The sequence below is a fragment of the Aythya marila genome (genome assembly GCF_965140915.1).
Source record: "Aythya marila genome assembly, chromosome: 16".
Taxonomy (NCBI): domain Eukaryota; kingdom Metazoa; phylum Chordata; class Aves; order Anseriformes; family Anatidae; genus Aythya; species Aythya marila.
In genome coordinates this window covers 2,416,123-2,422,009 of record NC_139057.1, presented here as the reverse complement: position 1 = coordinate 2,422,009, position 5,887 = coordinate 2,416,123, and positions in this window count along the sequence as shown.

Below are 5,887 nucleotides of genomic sequence, written 5' to 3'. Positions count from 1 at the left end.
GCAGAGTGGTGTTTAGCCCTTTTTCAGGAGACTTTGAGTACTTTTTAAAACCTCAGAAAACTTATCAATTTGCATTATTAATGTAGCTCATGTGGCCTTCTGAATGAAGCAGTTCTCAATATAGTGAGCATCACAAAGTCATTTCAAAACAGGGTGCTTCATCACTAAGACGTCAGCAAAGGATTGTGCCAATATCAGCGTGGAATCGTGTTGGAGAGAATCACTGCTGCCATTCCGCTGGCACGCTGTGTCTGTTCCTGCCCTACTATCCTGTGTTGGGGCTGCTCTGAGTGCTGCATGTCAAGCATCCAACTGGGACTAAATCCAACAACAGGGAGTGCTGGTTCTGGAGGGGGGGCTGCTTGGCCCTCTGTTCTGCAAGGGTATGGAGGCTGATTATGTAGAAATGGACAAAACACCAGGAAAAATAATGTGTATTCTAAGCACTGCCAGTAAAAGCTGATGGAAAAGTGGCATCTCTAGACCACAAAATACCATGGTCATCGACCAGAGGGAAAACAGACCCCTCCTGCCGTTACAACATCCAGCTTATTTCCACTGGATAAACTTCTCTGCATGCTTTCCCAGCTGTGCTGTGATCCCAGCAAGGAGCAAATTCAGCTTCAAGCTGTTTTACTGGGTTGTAGCTGTTCCTGTACGCTTCCACAGCAGATGCAGGCTCAGAAAGCAGCTGCCTGGGTTTCCTTGGGTCCGTACCTCACTGATTTTAGGGAATCAAACATTTTGCCCTCTGAGGTGTCCAAGAGCCAGCAACAGGGATGTGGCTGTGCACGTCGCATCAGCAGCGGGCAGCACGAGGGGGCATGGCTGTGTCCAAAGCCCCCAGCCCCAGTTAACAGCTCTGTGGTCTGGGTTTCCCTTCCCTTTTGTCACAGCTATTCCAGTGGTTTCACCAGCAGGATCTATTTTGAGATGTGCTTTTGGCTCTTCCAGGAGCTGGCTGGGCACCTTTGCCTTCCCCAGGATGTGACCCTAGGGTGAGAGCTGGACGTCCTATAAGGAAGGTGAAGGGGAGCTGGGCTGTCCCGTTTGGATGAAGCAAAACCCAAAGCTCCAAAAAGTGCAGCACGATCGTTCTTCATCCATCAAGTCGCTAACTTGCACGTGGGCCAAGGCACGTTGCGGGGCTGCTTTGGCTCCAGCTGCTGGTGCTGTGTCAGCAAGAAGCTGCCTCCCCTCGGTGGTGTGGGAGAGGAGAGGTTAGCCTCTGCTTGACCGATGCTGGCTTTAGGTGATGGATGAAATTTCTACTGTTTTTCTTGTTTGTTTGGTTTTTGTTCTCTTTCTATCCTCAAATGATGCTCCTGCTACCAGAACAGCCAGGTTTAAAATGGAAAGGATGAAATAAACCCCGAGAAGACCACCAAGGAGCAACCTCGTCCTTGCAGGCGCTCAGGGGAAGAGTTGAAGGCTGCCAAGGCTCTGGTTGTGCTGCACCTCACCAGGATCGTGATCGCAGCTCAGGCAGGAAAATCCAGTGCTGTCGGCTCTTGGCAGCTTGTAAAACTGCCGTTGTCTTTCCCTTTAAGCTCTGCCAAGCCGTGCTCCCTTGGGGAGGCTGCTCGGCTCTGCTGAGGTGGCTGAATTTTGCAATAGATAAATCAGCTTCTGCCAGGAAACGCAGAAAGGCTGGAGTGTGTCTTCCTGGAGGAAAAAATAATAATAATAAAAAAAATGGTTTGTTTCTGATTAAAGTGCCACTGCTTAATATCAGCCGTTCTTTACGGGATTGCTCAAGCTGCCTTAAATATGTGTTCAATTTTGGCTGCACAGGGCAAAAACTGCTTGTGTATAATTTTTCTGCTCTGCTGCTATGGATGTTTAATATACGTAACTGATGTGGCAGGCAACGTGAGGGATGTTGTGATCAAGGTCAAACCAGGAGGTCTCTTCTTCACAGAAACCTGTGTTGCTCCAGTGTATGAGCTTGTTCAGTTGAGGAGCAAATTTAACTCTTCACAGATCTCCTCCTACCACCTTTGGGCTGTACCTCTGTGCAACTTGCTGAATTATCGATATATTCTGTAGTCCACCTGGCCAAGGTTTAAATATTCAACGCTGGCTCCTCGGTGTCACCTCGGTACAAGTCTGGAGAGGCTGAATCTGAAAGCAGGGGCACGTCTCAAGCTTCTTGTCCCAACCAAGCATCTCTCCAAGTTGGTCATGCACCTCAGTGCAGTGCTCAAATTATATTAAAATGGAATAAACACTTGTTGTGTAGCCCAGGCTGCTGGTGATATCCAAGCCAGTTAGACTGAACGGCTGCAAAATGCTTCTCTGGCTGCTGGGATGGAGAGGGCAATGCCCAGCCCAGGGGACGGCTGCCGGAGGGTGCTGCTGGAGGAGGCTCACCTCTCCTTCCTTCCTCTAGAGGGGATTGTGGCACCAGGCACGGCTTGGGGGAATCCGGCTCCAAGGACGCTTTGAACAGCTGGATGCCAGGCTGGAAATTTGTTTCTGCTGATCCGCTGTCCCCTCCTCTCCTCCACCTTTGATTTTCATGCTGTGCTGAGCCTACAGGGTGCGAGTTCCTCTCCCCCAACCACAGGTGCTGTGATTTTCCTTCCTGCCTCCCGACTTCGTCTCTCCCTTCTCCCCAGCAGGATGCACCACGCTGGACGCAGCTCATCCAACCTCAGGCTGTAACAAATACCGGGCTCTAGAACAGAGTCCAAAAAGCACATCGTGCTGCATCCGTCGTGGCCCTGACCTGGATTTTGAAGCCACGCTGGAGAATCGTGGGGTGGCCGTGGCCACAGCCTGGCTGCCGTGGGCAGCTCGTGGAGCCGGAGCAGCAGAGCTGCATCTCCCGGTGGCCAGGGGAGAATTAAAAAACTCATTTGACTTGCTGAGTGGTTTTTCTGTTTTTCTTTTTACGAAAATGTTAATGAGTTCATTACAAAATAAACTATTTGCTGGTGTTTTCATTAAAGCTGCAGGTTCTGAAGCAATGCAATCATGGGAGAATTTTTTCATCATTTTCTTGGTTTCAGTGTGTTTGTGTTATTTTTGTTTGTTTTTCTTAAGGTAAAGCTCCCTTCCTTGTACATTTTACAGGACTATAACCGAGTTATATTCTTCAAAATTCAAGGGAAACAAAATCCCCCCTCTCCGTTTGCTATTCTGAAGTCAGCCAGGTTTTGTTAGTATTTTTTACAAAGTGTGATTGCTTGAGGTCCGTAGTTTTTCTTTTCTGTGGAAAGAAGCATATACATGCCCTAACACCTCCTCATTTATTTTCCGGAACAAAACAAAGGACGCTCAATGTCACAAAAGCTCCAGCTTGGTTTTATAGCTGGCTAATGAGAAACTGTTGAATCACCCACTCATTTTCTGCCGGTAGAAGGCAATAAATCTTCCCCCACTTCCCAGCCCCCGACAGACCTGCTGTCCGGTCCCATTACTGGTTCCAGCATGGGAACGGAGGCTGGGGCAGAGCCTTTTTACTGCAATGCACCTCCACCGCTTCCTTGGTGCATGCCCAGCTCTGCACCAAGTGCCCCCGGTATTGCTGATCCACATTTTATTTTATTTTATTTTATTTTATTTTATTTTATTTTATTTTTTATTTTATTATTATTTTTTTAATTTTATTGTTCGTTTTTCCCTGCCCTTGTGGAGTTTGGAGGTGCTTGCTGTGTGCTGGCCTCCGTCCCCCAGCGGCACAGGCAGCGCTGCAGGAGCTCCTTGCAGCAGAGCCCAGCTCCCGGCGCCTCCCAGCCCTGCAGGCAAAGGCACCTTGCAGAGAGCTCCCTTTGGCTGCAAACCCCCTTCTTGCAAAGCTGGACTAAAATCAGGGTGGGGTGGAGGGTGGCTGAATGCCAGCTGCTGGCGTCCGTGCCAGCTCGGAGCAGGAAAAGCTGAACCTGCCTGCGGCTGGGCTCTTCTGCCCTGCAGCTGTCCTGCAGAGGACAAAGTTTAGGCAAAAGGCTGACAAAAGCTCCTGGTTGTTGCCAGGGATGCCGGTGACAGCTGGCGGTGTCCCCCTGTGCTCGCTGCTGCAGAGAACTTTGCAAGTTCCTTCCCTTTTGGTGACCGGTTGCGTATTTTAAATTTCCAAATGAGCTCATCGAATTTCCTCCTGTGCGTTGCTCAGCTCTGCTTGGGAAAAGGTAAAAGCAAAACAAACAAACAACAACAAAACACACCAAAAATACCAACCAGTGAGTGCTACAGCTTCTGCCAAGGCTGGGAGCTGAAAAGCAGGAGGCCTGGCTGTACCCACAGGATCCTTTCTCTTTTCTGCTCACTTTATGACTCGAGCCACTTCCTGATCTATTGAAACAGAAAAATCAGGCGCTACGGCTCTTTGGGAGAGGAAACCAAATGGGGTGGCTCCGCAGCACTGTGTGCGTATTCGTGGCAGCCTTGACTCCAAAGCCGCTGTGATTAACACCTTTCATCTGCACACCCAGCTGATAGCTGATTAAATCTAATTAATCCCTGCACCTACGGGGAGTGGGGAAGCCACGTCTAGGGACGGTTTTTCCCAGCCCTGAAATGCTGCAGCCTCCAGGGTGGCGGTAGCTGCAGTTTGCTTGCTGGGGGTTCCCTTCAGCAGCACAAAATGCTTGGGGAAAGCATCAAATCTGCAAGGGGAGCCCCAGGGTGTGTCACACCCGGGACTGTGAGTGTGGGGCACGTGGGGCATCGTTTAACAGCCCCCTCCTGAGCTGGTGAGGTGCTCAGGGCTCCCCCTTGCCCCTCATGCCCAGAAGATTGTGACGTCCAAACTGCTGTGCCAACGGAGAGCTGAAGCTCCTCAGGGCCTGGATCTTTGCTCCAATGCAGGGCAGTGGCAGATGCTAGGGAAGGAGCAAAGGAAACGGCGAGCAACTCCTGCACCGACACCTTGTGGCTTCCAGCAACGAAGGCAGCCGCAAGCATCTGGATTTTCCTGTTCAATACCGAGACCTGTCCTGCATAGATGTCCCTAATCCCTTTTTGAATCCCTTTAGACTTGGAGGCTTAATATCCAGCAGTGACAAATCGTACAGTTTAATTTTATGCTGGTGAAGGGGGAAAAAATATCATAGTTTTACTCAATGCTGCTGCCTTGTTTCATAAGCCTGGACTTGGTCATTGCTGGGAGAGTAACTGCTCCGTGGTCACCTTCTCTGCAACCCTCACTGAGTATTCTCAGGGCTTGATAAGGGGAGAGAATATATTCTAGTAGCTTCTCTTTGCTGTTTTTGTGGCTTAAAGAGTAACACTAAGGTCTAATTTAAAGCAGTTTCTCCCCAGTGGAAGAGAAAAATACCAGCCCAAGGAAGAAAGCTGAAGGGTGAACCCCTCCTGTGCGTCCCTGTGGTGAGATGTGTGGTCACAGGAGCCATCAGAGCAGCTCTCCTGGTCAGCACGTGTTTGTGCCCATGCTACAAAGGATGCTGCAGTGTTACTTGCCTTGAGAGCACCTTCCAAGCCCACTGGGGGTCATTTCTAGCCTGGGACAGGCACCCCAGCATTGGCGATGCCGGAGTGGCCATCAGTTGGCCGAGCCTCTCTGTGCACACAAGGGGAGCCTGTTTTTCCCTGGTGCAGGACAGAGGATGCCCAGGAAAGCCTGCACAGAAGCAGCCTTGTTGGTGCTCCCTGGGCTGCAGCCTCTGTTTGGCTTGGACAGGAGCACCGGGGCTGAGACGTGGTCAATCCCCCCCCCGGCCTCACCTCTGGGCAGGGAGAGATGGAGGAAAACCAGCGTACCTACAGCTGCAGGGAGCCTTTACCCTGTGCCTGCTGCTCCTTCTCGCTCTGCCCTCACCTCTCCATCTGCAGAAATATATTCCCCAACCTGCTCAGACTCAGCTCCCTGCTTGGACAGCTGGAGACAGGCAACGCGCCCTCGTGGTGGTGCCCCTGCAGGGTT